Source organism: Amphiura filiformis, chromosome 12 (assembly GCF_039555335.1).
Source record: "Amphiura filiformis chromosome 12, Afil_fr2py, whole genome shotgun sequence".
Taxonomy (NCBI): Eukaryota; Metazoa; Echinodermata; class Ophiuroidea; order Amphilepidida; family Amphiuridae; genus Amphiura; species Amphiura filiformis.
In genome coordinates, this window is record NC_092639.1 from 48,023,621 (window position 1) to 48,039,770 (window position 16,150).

The window sequence follows — 16,150 nt, forward strand, 5'->3', positions numbered from 1 at the left end:
GCAAAGACAACTTGCACTTTCCCTAATAACCTGACATTATAGGCCTACTATAAAGCATTATTAGCATCTACGTCATCTTCAAATTTATTTAGTGGTTTCTTAACAAGACTTGACATCAACATTATGAACATGTGCAATTTCACCTTCTGCAATTACGATTATCAAATGAAACACACAACCTTCATCTTCTGCAAGTTATCAGCTTTAATGAGCTTGTCCATTTCTATGAATGCTATTTTTGGCATATTGCAAATTCATTTATACGCACACCCTGCCATCTACTTTAGCTTGTTTTACACTCATACCCTGCTATCTTCTGAATATACTTTTATACTCACACTTTGCTATCTACTGTAGATAGTTTTATAATCACACCCTCCTATCTACTGAAGATACTTTTATTCCCAAACACTGATATCTGCTATATATAGGCCTACTGTCATACTCATAACCTGATATCTACTGTTTATTCACACTTTGCTATCTACTTTAGAAAGGGTTTTACTCACACACTATCTACTGTAAATTTGCAACATGCATGAAAATAGATTCTATCATAAAGATTGACTCCTTTTGTTTGCTTCATTATGTGTTTTTTTTAATCAATTTTTGTTATTTCATGTAGAGGCCTAATTAAAAACAAAACAGACCTGTTGTTAGCAACATTATGTCACTTTTTTAAGAAGAATTTTAAAAGCCACATTTTACCTCCTCTGGAAAGGGCTATGTCTGCTACAGTCTACACTATTCACAAATAATCTGAAGCCATGCCAGTCAAAGTGCACATCTTTGCTCATACTGATACGCTCACTGTTCAGCCACCATGATCCTAGTGAGCAAATTCTAACTACATGTAAATTTATGCTTCCTCACATAGAATCACAGATTGAAGTCACGTAAATCACGTTTATGATAGAGTATACCTAAGATATATTTTTCTTGCTTTTGATTACATAAAAACAATAAAATACAACAGAAATACATGTATAACCACTCTCTCTGCAGTATTTTAAAATCAATTTGTCTTCCTATTTCTTATCAAAATCACTAGTAAGTTGTGTGGTAACAATCACAGTTCACAAAGTTATATTACTCAAAGTAAATATGAAAATACTCACTTATCAAAATTTCCTTATTTTCAGCCTCACTGATCATCAACCGCTATACTAACTAACTTGATTTTGTCGCTTATTTTCTTAGCATTTTAAATACTATGCCCTACATTTCTTAACAAGTTTCCTGTTTGTTTCAACAATAGTTTGCATTAGACTGGCAGTTTCAAAGAAACATTGTTACCATGGTCACTGCATGTATTTATATCGAAAATAAATCTACTTTTCAATATTTATCTATGCACACAGATAAATATTACATAATAAATACTTATATACATTTGCAAGTTCTTGCATTTTAAGGGCTCGGATAGCGACGTTTGCACAGTATTTTTGTGGGACCTGATAGCACATCAGACACACAATCAAAATTATTTGATATCATCAGGAGATTCCTCGTATTCAGAATGCAATTTAGTATGTCTGATGTGCTCTCAGGTCCCACAAAAAATACTGTGCAAACATTGCTATTCCATACCTTAAGTGATGAAATTTTGATCTGAATCTGTTTCAAGTTATCATACATCACAATAACCATGCACAAAATATACATCACAGACTTTATCACAAGTGGTCTCACTAATCTTTTAGTGGACATCCTCCAGCCTCTTTCTCCTTTACGTATTACCATCAAACAACATTGTAGTGAATGCTAAGAAAATAAATTCAATTTATTCTTAAAAAACCAAATACAAGTGATTAGATCCGTAAATAATATAAACAAGTGATTAGAATTCTTGGGGAATGTCCTGTATATTATGTTTTAATTTTATTTTTGTATCTAGTTAAAACATTTAGTTTAGGAGCTGATCATATCTTGCCTTATTTGGCTAGCATCTCGATCAGCTCCTCAACATTATTGTTTATTTTTAGGATTGTGTAATTTTATGTTATGACATTGAAAAAAAGTTGATTGATACATTCATTAATTGATTGCTTTTGTGTATGTGTCTGTGTGTTTTTTTAATAGTAAATAATACTGATTATAAATGGTCACATCTATTTAAAGCAAGGTTTAGCATCACCTGAAAACAAAGAAGAATGCACATTTTGTGTTAAAAAATATCTTAAAAAATCGCTGGTATTCCTAATATAAAAGATGTATGTACTTCACACCATTTGAAGACAAGTTTTCAGCACCAAATATAACAAAAATATTAATATCTTTCTGCATCTACTAACAATCCTGTAATTAATTCAAGAGTAATTTTCCTGAACTAAAACTGGCAAGTTTGCGATCCCAAAAACAGGTTTACAGTCGTTTTACGGTAATCGTAACAGGTAGAGGTTTCCTGTCTCCCTCCATAATCTAATCAAGATCAAACTGAACGACAATAATGTTAACTGGGGTAATGTGACATACCCGTTTATCCTAAAGTAGTGTTAAAAATGCGGAAAATTGCATTCCCATGTGTGTGTGATTCACGGTGTGCGTGCATGCAATTCCCTAATTATCATCGCAGTTGTTCAATCAGGTGCCAAAGGCCCTATTCTGTTACACACACTCGAAATTGAACTATCCTGCTCATTTGAATAACGCTTTTCAATCGTAAATTGGTTTGTGTCGCAAAGATTTTCACAAAGTCCGGTTTCAGAACTGAATATTTGCAAACGATAAGTGTTGATGGAAGACATGAAACAGTTAAAAACTGTAAAACAACACATTTCTTGTCTGAATTTTTGAAATAAAAAAAATTCTTTTCTTCAGGATCAACTTGTCATCATCCTGAGGAGAGGTCAGGCGGGAATTTATCAAAATATTCCGACAAAACAAATGTGCATTGTTATTAGTTTTTCTTGTAATTTACTTCAATAATAATGTAAAATTGTTAAACTTGGTATCACCTTCAAAATGTTGAACATTACATTTACAACCTAGATAAAACTCAAAATTCTTAAATTGCAATTTTGTTCTCTTGCTAAACAACAAAAATATCCACAAAATAAAGCATGAATGTTTCCATGGAATACGTATACAGCTCATGAAAAGATTGATACATTTACATAATCATGGTTGATGCTTGCTGGATATGCTGGTAATACAATCTCCCGGTTTGGCTAGTATGTGGAGACATCAGACATGACTTCATCTTTAGTAAGAGCTTCTGACATCCATGTCGACTACAGAATCTCTCTGAAGTAATTGCGGTTAAAAAAAAATGGGAAATTTTGCATTTCCCCCCCTAAATAGTGATTTTTAAAATTTATGATGACTGGTCCCATGCCTACCCCCTTGGCACCACCACTGCACGAGGCCACTTTTATATCAATTTCATAATGCTAACAGATAATTTTGATGAACGTGTTAATAATTTGCCGAAAACGATGGCCAACCTAATATCAAATTTGAAGTTAAATTCAGTTGTCCAGTTCCACACAATAAAACAAATTCACATTTGGTGATGAATAGTTCGGAGAATAAATGAGCGCAATTTAACAACAAAATCCTTGACCAAAACTCTCAACAAAGCACCAATCCATAAAATAGATTTATCAATTGATGATTTGTCAAATAATCAATTACTTTTTTGTGTATTTAATGTGTTTCATTGTATGTTATTATGATTCAATAGTGTCAAATGGGGTCAAGTAGGTTTCCTCGAAAAGAAATAATCGACAATTTGCAATTCTTATTTCCCAATAAAGAAAAAAATTTACATGTAGCAGGCACTGAAAAAATCTTTAATTTCAGAAACATTTTTTCCAGCTTGTTTGATTATGTAACCAGAATCGAAGATGCCAGATCCAACCTAATTCATGATCATTTAGAGCCTATGTGATTTCCCCATTCCCCCTCATGTCAAAGGTCAACTAGAATCCACGCAGGCAGCAACATTACCTGCACATTGATATTTTCCATATGATACCACTCTGAATTCAAATCATCCATAGCATTTGAACGTTAAGCCACAAAGTCGTCTGGTTCACATTACCTTCTGATCTCAGACATCCCAATCTGCAGGACACAGTTCTTTTGACCTCAATACACTTGCACGCATGTAGAAAGACCTCTGAATGTCTTGGGTATATAAACTCATACTCCACAACTTCAAGTCAACATATGAGCTATAGGATTTTGAACTCTGGCACTGGAAATGAGGCTACTTTGGGTGTCATGCATATGTTTCCTCTCATTCCATCACATATAGATGTGTAAGAACATCAATATTGACGTACAAGCTAAAGCCATTTCATAACGAACCTTTTACGACAGCAGCAATGCCTCATTGACATTTACCTTCGATGTTACCTTGCAATCATCCAATGATAAAATCGCTGAACTGAGGATAATATTATAAATACTAGGCCAACGATTTTACACACTGTTCAGCAAGGTGGGTTCTCAAAATTTTATTATGAATCCCATTGTTAGGATAGACTATTGGCCATATTTTACTGTTATTAACAGTCGACCGTTATCTGTCAAACGCTCGGCTGATTGAAAGTGACAAATGATGAAACTCAAGAACAGGTGTTGTCTAGGTGAATGCCCGATTTGAAAAATTAATTTGTCTCCATTTTAAATGATAATAATTAGTTATTAAGTTAGTCAGACTTGTTTGTTGGTAAAACTTGGAATGTTCAGTTCTCGTCCAGGCTGACTCAAAATTGTATTTTTTTGCAAAGGTCGATCTAGAATCAAGACAATTCAACACATATTCCAAAGTTTTGAATCCTACACTGGTGAAATGTTTATGCATCACACTATATACTACATTTCTGTGTTTGTCAACTTTTCATGAACATTCAACTTTATTTGCTTACCTGCTAGCTGAAATTATTGCTTGAACAACACCAGACTACAGTCAAATGATGTGGTAAATGAGGCTGAACAACAATCGTCAGCAAAAACATAATGTGACTGCAGTAAGATCAACCACTTCCTGGTGTCATTTTGATCAACTTCCATATCAAATAATACAATCATCAACATACATGTAGTGTTATACCAGTATACATTGTACGAGGGGGTATCCAAAAGTTTTTGACATCACCCAGAAGTGAAAGAGCTATACCGATGAAAATTCGTCAGTGTAATCACTGGTCCTTATGTACATTAGGGTCCAAAAATAGTCTCATAAGTATGTTTACTTTCTTCACAGGTGGCGCTAGATGGGAAGTAGGCGCATAACCTTATCATGATAAGATCCTCCACTTTCTTGAGTTTTTTCACTGTGGCGCATCATCCATAAATGATGGGCGTCCACTTCTTGGCTCATCTGTGAGGGACATGTGGCCAGTTTGGAAATTCCTTTTTCAAAAAGCAATAGTGCCATATGATGGGCAATCATCACCGTGAGATTGCTTTCATTTCATCATAGATTTTCTGAGCATTGTAGGCCTAACCCTTCAAATGCAGGAACTTAATCACGCTGCGTGCCTCAATTTTCACCATCTTGCAGGTTGCGCGCCTACTGCCCATCTAGCGCCACCTGTAAAAAAAGTAAACATACTTATGAGACCATTTTTGGACCATAATGTACATAAGGACCAGTGATTACACTGACAAAATTTCATCGGTATAGCTCTTTCACTTCTTAGTGATGTCAAAAACTTTTGGATACCCCCTCGTACATGGTTTATGGATTAGTCTCAGCTATTACTTTGCAGTGGAAATTTATGTGGGTTAATTCCGAGATGTAATATGGATACTGCGAAGTCACTTGTTATTATGTTTATTTACCACAGGCTAACCTTGGAATCGCCAGTGTATGATTGATAAAGGAGTTCTACTTTGGAAATCTTTTTCAATATTTATGTTTTTGACATCATTTTATTGCTTTTTCCTTTATTTTGCGCAATATAATTTGTCATTATTTGTGATGCTATTTTTAAATCACAGCAAAACAAGGAAGAGTCTGTATGTATATATTAAAGCAAAGAGAAACAACCGGACTTTACAAAGTGTACTGTAATCTTATAAATGCTTGTCATTCACCAACAAAACAATTGTCACAAGGTCATCCTTTACATAACCTGCATGTTTCCTTGTAATCAACATGTAGGCTACATCCCAGGTCAACATCCCGGTTTTCACTCCACGAAAATGGTTAGTCCTGCAACACAATCCTTGATTCAAAGTGGTATTTTCAATCCTAAAATATTCCCCGACACAAAATATTTATATAGCCTAATATGGGCTACCAGAAGTCAACTTTTAACAAAAAGCCTGTAAAAGCCTGAAAACAGCATGAAAATGACCAGAATGGCACTAAAATAGGCGGGAAAAGAAATTGCGTAAATCTGAACTACAAAAAAACGGAATTCAGGCAAAAGCCTGAAAACTTATAACATCCCATGCATGTATGTCCGTACGGTATGTCAAATCAATTGTATGTACAAAGTTTACATCATGTAGGGATCCACTGCTTTAAGGGAACCCCTCAGCATTTATGCCTACCCCTTTCAAGATTTCAAAACCACCAGTGAATCTTTATACCAATCATCACATACATTTGTACAATGTATCCCTGGCCTGTGCTTCAGATTGAGATAAAGTGGTACTTTTATAGTGCTATCTACAGCTGATATTGCTACTGATGAAGAACCTGCCCACTGTTGATATTGGTGTTGATGAATGTTACTATCAACTTACTGTCATCAGTATTGAGGCCTGAGGTAATTAACTATACTGATGATATACACCAGGTTTTTTTTTTTAATGTCTCTGAATTGTGACAAGGATTCTGACATCCACAGATACTGCCCACTGCGGACGGACACAGAGACCGGGGCAGAGGCCCTAAAAAAGGGTCTGTGATGGCCAGTTCTACTAAAACCTGATAAATGCCACCCCCTGGTAAACACTAAACAGGCCTGGAAATGGGGAATTTATGAATCTCATTCCTGGGAAATTTGGTAATCTGGAGGGAAATCATGCATTTTATTTACACACAGAAGTACAATGTACATAAGATATGATGGGAATCTTGATATGTTGAAGGGAAATTTGTCTACATTCCTAGGAAATGACAAAATTTTCCAGACCTGGTGGTAAATGCAATATTCTAAAACAAGGCTCCATACCCATCAGCATATGCTCATTGTAAATGGTAGGAAATGATACATTACAGAATCTATTTTCCTCTCAACTTTGATGGAGAAGGCCAACAATATGTTTGGATAAAAGGTCAACACATTATCCTACAGATGTAAGAACCAGATTGGATTCATGTCTGTGAATATCATTACATGGAAACAAGCGCTATGGACCACAATGGCCTCATCTCAACTGCATAGTTCAATAACCTTAATTAAACACTCATAGTGCAAAATTTGACCTCAAGTTGTAGAGTATGAGTTTTTGTACCCAATTTTTCTAAGGTCATTCAATTAATGTACAAATGTATTGGGGTTAAAGAACTGTGCCCTGATAAATGAACATGTTGTGGATCCTTAGTGAAGGCATGTGTACTACATGCATGGACAATGAAATGGTATGTTTTAATTAACTTTGGTCAGACATGTATAAATACATGAGGTGTTTTTTCTTAACAAATTAAAAGATGGTTATTGAAAAAGGATACAGTCCAATTAGTAATAACAGATGTTGGAGAACACCGTGAATGTAATATTAAATTTTGAACAAGGAATTTTTCCCTCCAAATTTTGTTTGTTTGTGTTAAAATGTTTCTAGTTTGTCCTGAAAAGTATTTTTTTACATTTCCAAATAGCAGCATACAATCTATCTCAACAAGATGGATGGAGAGTCTGTGAGGCCCCCAAAAACCTCAACCTCAGAAAATGTACTTAAAAATATCAGATACAAGAGATACATATAATGGAATAAGAACACAAAAGACAGCAAAAAGTCACGAGTCAAAACAAGTAAAAAACATGGACTGAAAGATGGTGTTTGATGGAAAGATTTGAATATATACATTGTTGTACAATGCAAGTTTGTTTCTTAAATTCTGCCTATTTCGAAACCAATATGCTGTAAAAATCACAGATGAAAGTGCATCTTGCATGGAAATCAAAGTCATCATCATGCTGAAAGACCTACAACTTCAGCACTCTATAAAGACTATATAGGATGTGAATTTTCAAATGAAAGCCAATCTGATAACATTTTTTATTATTAGAGACACAGTATACCTGTAACAACACCTGCAGCATGTCTACAAACCAGACAACACCTCACATAGAGAATCTATTTCATCACAGCCATGTTACCTTATAGCTCTGTTGGCATGCTATACCCCTACAAGTGCATGTTTATCATAATAAAACGACAAATTTAAGCAGCTTCCATTTTTCACCAATTCTCCACCAGACAGTCTGAAATTGGCCAAATATAACCTCTGATGTACTCACCCATTCAACAGTTAAAGTTGAGGAATTCAATTTGTAAGTAAAGCACTGCCAGAGAACGTGAGCATACAACAAATACACTTTGTCCATAAAAAGTTAAAATTTCTTCACTTTCAAAACAAAGACAATTTCACGGATCATGCAGCAATTCAAATTGGCATGTACCCAAAATACCTCGAATGTTGTTGCCCTTTTTTCGATCCCAAAATTTGCACTGAAAGTGAACATGGAATTATCATGGTACTACTAGAACTACCATGACTACATGTAGTACTACATGTCTTCAGCGATGTTGTTGTTTATAATGAGGGCCTCCAATTTACCTGTAGGGCATGTCACATTTGAGAATGGTCACATTTGGATAGAATGTGACAGGAGCATCTGCCTTTACAATGAAACGCTGAGGACAGGCTGAAATACAAAATCCACTCTATGCATACATGTATGTAGATGGTCTGTGCTTGATGAATATAAACTACAGGTCTCAAATGTTAGATGACAAAAGCCCACCATAGTACATTCTTAGTCAGTGGGAGTGGTCTAGTTCGTAGACACATTTTTGATTGGACAATCGCAAGATTTCGAGTGCCGTTTATCAGGCCGTAGACGACCCCACGTCATCATGCGTCTTGATTTCAAAAAAATTGTTTACAGTTATTAAAATAATATTTAACTGACTAAGAATGAGAATAAGCGATAGAATTTTTTATTTTGCCTATCCTCTACCTATGATAGGCGACAGGCAGGTCCAATATTTTTATCGTAGTGGATACCGGCTGCGCCGGCATCCACTACTCAAAATATTGGACCTGCCTGTCGCTCTATCACTGATAGAGGATAGGCAAAATAAAAATTCTATCGCTTATTCTCTAACTAACTAAGCCAGAAAAGATATCTTACACTTCCCACAATGCATTCCTTCCATGTCCAGATTTGCTAGTCAGTCCAACATGGATTGATAGACAAGGATATACCTCAACTGCAAGATCTGGATGAGCTCTGTTTAAAAATTGAGGTATTTTTGTCATGTGCTATCGACCTATGTGGCAGTACAGTTGCACTGAACAGCAAATCAGTACAGGGAAGAAATGCATTGTGGGAATTGTAACCTCTTCTCTGGTTTGAAGCATAGACCATCAAATATGCTTGAAGCCATAGTAGCTTTGATATAATTTAGGTTGGTGAGAGCTGGGGAGTACATGAATCACTTGGTATTGGGATCTCTGACAACATTTTTTTTTCACATTCAGAGAAAAATATAGGGCGTAATGATTTTCTGAAATTTATTCTATAAAAAAACCTACTTCGAGGAACTAATTTCAATTTTGATACAAAAGGTCTTTAACATTTGTTTTCATGCTTTTAGTTCCTATGTTATATACATGAATCCCTGACTACAGCAACAGGAATGCTGCAGTTAGATCTAGACCCGAATCTAGACAAATCAAGTAACACCCTCAACACACCCACTCACATGGACACAATGAAGGCAACTTGTTGCTTTACAATTTAAATGTTCACTGAAAGTAAAGCTTCTTAACTGTATTTATAGGCCTATACCAAAAATCAGAATTTTCACTGTACAATTATCAAGGCAATTATTTCAGTCACTTCTTTCCATTTATACAAATAAATAATTCAGGCACAGAGAAAATCAGATGTAGTGTTACTGTGTATATTTGTCCTGAATATTTTAATGAAATTTCCGTAGCCGGGCAGGTGATCTATTTAATTTAAAATATACAGCATCTTCAAAAACCAAGTAAACCTGATGCAGTTAGCAAAATGAGTCACGAATACACGTCACCAAGCAAAAACAGTCATTAATTTTTCATATCACTAACCTGGCCCATTATTGGTTGAAATAATTTGCTTCACACCCATCTCTGAAAATGAAGCAAGTTTACAAAAAAAAAAAAAAAAAAAAAAAGAAAGGAGAATGCACAGAAAATGATCTATAGAGAAACCATTTTCATTTTTGCAATATGGTGGAGTCAGTCCACTCCAAGATTTAAATTCATTAGCAAAACATGCACTGTACAGCTGTTGCACAATACCAATATGTGGGAGGCAAGAATGCAAAATGAGCTATCATTGTTATCAATTTGGCTATTTTTTTTTGTTTTCAGAATCTAACAATCCCGACATCAACCATTGTATTGCTCCTTAATTAATTAATGCCACCACATTAAAATAAACACCTCATAATTATTTCAATGAAAAAGGTGCCTGAAATGCAGAAATTTCCATGACATATCATGTGATGTGAGCAAGCTTACACTGCCATGTTTACTTTGTTGCATGTTCGGTATCACAAAATGGCATCTATTCTTGACTCGCAGGAAAATGTACTTGCAAATGCATTTTGGAGTGATAATGTTCAATTTCCGTATTTTGCCTGAACCAGGGTCAGAATTTCGGCGTGAATCAGAGAACCGATTCTCGCAAAGATTCTCGTTAACAGATTTGTGTGAATCAAAGTTGATTCCCACAAACGTTTGTAGTTTACACAGAAGTTGATTTGCGAGAATCAAACGATTCCTGCAAATTTATTCTGCAAGAATCAAGATTGATTCTCGCACTGTGAAATGAAATTCTGACCCTGCTGAACTTATATCGAGATGTGTTTTGTCAAAACTTTGGCCCTAGGTAATAAACGCCCCATTTTAACAATTTCACACCAGGAATGTTGATTAATTATGAACAATAGGGTTTATTGCTAAAACTAACATCAAACGATGACTGTCAACTCCTGCAATCTATGAACATTCCTATTGTGCTAACAATAACAATAAAATACAAAGAAATAGAATTCAAAATGTTAGCAATACTACAAACTTTTGCCATCAACAAGACCCGCATTGCTTGAGGATGGTATCGCACACACAGATAGGTCACATGGGTTAATTTGAACATAGTGAACTCATGTGTATCCAATCATGACATGTTTTGTGTGCTAAATTGTGACAGTTGGTGAACTTGTGATAGATATTCACCAGGTGATTCAATAATTGCAGCAATTTTACAAACTTGTTTGTGGTAATTGCTTCTATCTCCATGGTGATCTGTTTTGAACCATATCAAAATTTCAGATATATTCAATTCTTCAGGTCATGTGATCTACATGAACAGTGGAACCCCAGGCCAATATAATCGCAATGATACAGGAGAGCCCAGAGGCCTGCAGCTTTGAGGCCATGTAATGTAACAAAAAAGATGCATTTCCAAGTGGTGATCTTTTTATTTGAATATTTTGACTCAAATTTGTCACAACTTCAGGAGAGTACTTAACATTTTAGGTTTATAAGCCTCCTATTTATACTAGAAGAAATGTCGGCAATACCTAGTAGACGAGTGATGTCATACCAAAAAAAATTGGTGAGCTATTTTCAATGTATTTTGCCCGGCAGTATGCGGTCGTCATGCTTTACTGATGGCATGTGCTTTTTGAACTTAAGCCAATCAGATTATTTGGGTAACTGAACTGTCATCAGTCAACTCATCATGTGCTGGACATGACCAGTTGCTTACCTTTGTTTTATAAACATTGCTGTCACCATTATGGATCACAACAGAAGCCAAATTTCCTTTCAAGTTGTGTTCACATTTTGAGTTACACCAACTGTAAACTTAAGCTAACATTGATCAAAATTTCACAAATATTTTCCCTACTCCTACCGCGTGTCCACACCTAGCCTGCTCCTAGCACTACGGCGACCAGTCCCACCAAGCATTCACTTCTGGTCGGCATAAACATCGGCTACCACTTCTGGTGTTTCCGTGACCATTTTCAACCATGCGAAATGTAATTTCTTAGTTCCGACCAAAAAAAGGTCAAACTTCCACCGGGTGCCAGGTGTACATGTAGCAGCATTCACATTGCAATTTTTTACGCCTAGCGGAAATTACATCTAGCTCACTACTCCTGAAAAAAATAAGAGTAAATCATCGGGTGTACGTTTGGCGGAACTTACGCTGACCATCGTTCACACTGCCACTACTCATGGCAGCGCCTATACCGCTACTCCTAGCAATTTGCGCTGACCAAGTTCCGCCGGGCGTACGTCTGACAATGTGAACACAGCTTATGTGAACAAAGTAGTAGAGCTATTATTTTTACTATGAACCACAATAGCCTCAACCCAATGGCAAAGTTCAATATCTTCAATTAAACAATCACAGTGCAAAATTTGATCACAAGTTGCTGAGTATGGGTTTTCGCACCCACATTTTCAAAGGTCATCCAATGAATGTACCAATATATTGGGGTTAAAGAACTGTGCCCTGATAGATGAACATGTTGTGCATCCTAGTGTTTATTGCATGGAAAACATTTCCTTTCACACAAAAGAAATTATTTCTGATTCTTATTAAAATGATTTATAGTACAAGATGATAAGTCTCACATAAATCACACTGGAGGTGATTTTCCTGACATACAGTTTGCATTGATAAAGTAGTACCTTCCTAATAACATTTCCATGTAAACAATACCAAATGCTCTATCCAAATAAGTGTATTCACCTTAGATGACCTCCTTGTCCTCAGAGTGGCATCCATCAAACTACAGGTGGTAGAGACACAAGTCAAGTTTATACACACATGATATCACTGATATCCACATTATCCACTGAGCACTGTGATAATATCATTCAATATGGCTTGGTCACTCACATATCCTGCAGAGCCACCTATGGATCACTTCACTTTGCTTTCCAGTATGGTACCTAAATGTAACTCAAAATTTACCCCCCAAAAGCTTTCAACAACAGCATGGAGTGTCGGAACCAAGCTACATGTACATGTCCTGCAAAGGGAGTGCCTATTTTAGTGGTGAGTTGTGTGGGCAAGTTGTGATTTGGGGAGTTGCGATTTGGCGAGTTGTAGGGCGAGTTGTGGGGCGAGTTGCCCTGCAAAGGCAGCAGAATAGGTTGTATACTGGCTTGTTGTAGTTGTAAGTTGTGTTCACATTTTGAGTTACACCCGGTGTAAACTTACGCTAACATTGATAAAAAGTCCACAAATATTTTTATCCCTTCTCCAACCACATGTCCACACCAACAAACGTATGCCTATAGAGACATCAAACATATACCCTAGGGTCTTGTGAAGACACACCACCTCCATGTGTTATTTCTCATAGATCTGCTATTTCTCTTTGTCATGGTCTAACAACATCCCAAGTTATCATCTTGGCCTACTTTGGTGTCATCATATGACCTCTCTCCCTGCTAGAATGGTCAGTATCACAGTGTGTGTGAACAGATCATAAACAGTTACATGAAACACACTAAAAATAAAATTTCTATTAGATCATCACCATTCACCAGAGCTTTAATATCAACAAGTCAGACATGACATGTACATTCAAGTTCGGTCAGCTGGTTGGTCAGTGACCCAGGACAGTGGTCAAGATCAAATTCAGTATCTCAGCCTTTCAAAAGCACATCTGCTTGACCAGTAAGCATGGTAAGGAGAAAGGAGTGCCATTTCACAGGTCAACAGAATTTGATGTCTTCTAGGCATGTGAATCTGAAGGTATCTTGTCTCCATAAACAATGATATCCAAGTGTGTCAAAAATAACACTCCAAAGTTATATGAGGGTCTATGCTTGGCTGCTGTAAAATAATACTGTAAAAGTGAACATTTTTTATGGAACATAAATTTTCACCATTTTTGAGTTCCAACACCAGGGGGCGTAGTCTGTCAGCTTTCTTGTATAAAAATTTGAGGGGGGAACTCTGGGAAAGATGAAAAAAGATTCCGGTTACATTATTTCAATCCGGTATAATCAGTGAGATATAAACATATAGACCCCCCTACCAAGTTTTTTTTAGAGAAACTGTAAAGTAAAATTTGATCTTTTGGTCCATGATCAGATGCCTCTTTATTTTTGCTGAACCATGAAATGGTATCAGCCTATATGAGTGAATGTTACTAGCTTACTTACTTACTAGCTTACTTACTTACTAGCTTACTTACTTACTAGCTTACTAACTGACTAACCATTTGGTCTGAAATGGACATATCTCTAAATGCCATTAAAGGTATGACCCCACAGTGGTGTCATATGAAAGAGGAAAACATAAAGAATATAATAAAAATATTTCCAAGCGTCAGAGGTCATCCTGGGGTCACAGGGGTCAAAAAGGTCATTTTAACCGAAAATGCTCGATTGAGCTCAAATTTAAATGCAATGATCCTTATGACATTCTAAGCATGTTTAAAACATTTATTTCAGGTCATTAAGGGGTCATAAAGGGGTCAAAGGTCAAGGTTTTCAAAATGCTCCAATTGAGCTGAAATTTAAATGCAATGGTTCTTATGACATTGTAAACATTAAAAAATATTTTATAATTCATTTAAGGTCATTAAGGGGTCATAAAGGGGTCAAAGGTCAAGTTTTTCAAAATGCTCCAATCAAGCTGAAATTTATATGCAATGATCCTTATGACATTCTAAACATTTTAAAACGTTTTAAGATTCATTTAAGGTCATTAAGGGGTCATAAAGGGGTCAAAGGTCAAGTTTTCCAAAATGCTCCGATTGAGCTGAAATTTAAGCATAATGATCCTTATGACATTCTAAACATGTTTAAAATATTTTAAAATTCATTTAAGGTCATTAAGGGCCAATAAAGGGGTCAAATGTCAAGTTTTCAAAATGCTTCAATTGAGCTGAAATTTAAATGCAATGATGACAGTGGTATAGGCCTACCACAATATACTGCCAAAGCCACATGGTTCAGCTATGGTGCGGTTATCGCTCTTGTTTTGTCAGAGGGGCACTTTTTTCTTTCATATTTTGTCAGGGTATAGCTACTTTTCAAAACAGCTATTGCAAAAATAAATGCTCACAAATATGTTCTTTAATATAGGTCTGTACAAAGACGCTGTGAAGTACTTTCATGTAGGTGGACTAGGCCCCTAGTTTAAAATCGGCAAACTGTGAAAAAATTACATCAGTGAAAATCACCACTTTTACTGTTCTGATGTGCACTATCTGCAAGAAGTGTTCACAACTTCACATGCACAACAATTGTGCGTATTCTAAAGAAAAAGGAAAGAATACACATTATCATTCATAGTTGTAGTAAACATTTAACAAGTTTTGCGAAAGATTTGTGGCGAATATTAAAACGAGGGCACTTGACAAACTATGAACATTTTATGCATTGAATACTTTTGCTCTACTTTATCTTCATTCAAACTTGGTCTCCATGTCCATGACTATCAGTTGAATGAACCCATGGCAATCTGCCCTTGGCTCAAAATCAATTGGGATTAGAGCCAAAGTTAAGACACTTGGGGTAATCTTAAACCACCAATGCAAGCGACCTATTGGACCTTTTGGCCATAATCCCAACTCAAAATCCTAAATCTTTGCTTTTTCAATGAATTGAAATGGCTGGGCCTTAATCCTATACAGTGTATATAATATATAGCCACCATTCAATAAGTAAAAACTATCCCAAACCCAACTTTAATAATATTACTTGTTTCATTTACACAGCTGAAGTTGAATTGCCATTTTTGGACAGACATTAAACATTCAATGCCAAGGTGCTGTTTCACAACCTTTGATGGAAGTTATTTCAATCAATTTAACACATAAACCCTAACCGAACCAGGTGCTTTTTGGCGAGGGGAGAAGGAAAGGAAGGAAGGAAGGAAGAAAGAAGAAGAATCTCAGGTGTGGTTTTGAACCACATACCCCTCAGGTG

At 35.9% G+C, this 16,150-nt stretch overlaps 1 protein-coding gene across 12 annotated transcripts in view; it reads right to left on the minus strand.

Annotated features, from left to right (window-relative positions):
* LOC140166315 (uncharacterized) overlaps nucleotides 1-16,150 on the minus strand; it is a 122,931-nt gene that overhangs the window by 91,748 nt on the left and 15,033 nt on the right. The window contains exon 1 of one of the 12 annotated variants that reach the window (XM_072189734.1): nucleotides 4,878-4,965. The exons of the other annotated variants lie outside the window; for them this stretch is intronic. The gene's annotated coding sequence lies outside the window, so the exon portion shown is untranslated. Of the gene's footprint in view, nucleotides 1-4,877; nucleotides 4,966-16,150 lie in introns of those variants that run through there. 12 annotated transcript variants of the gene reach the window in all.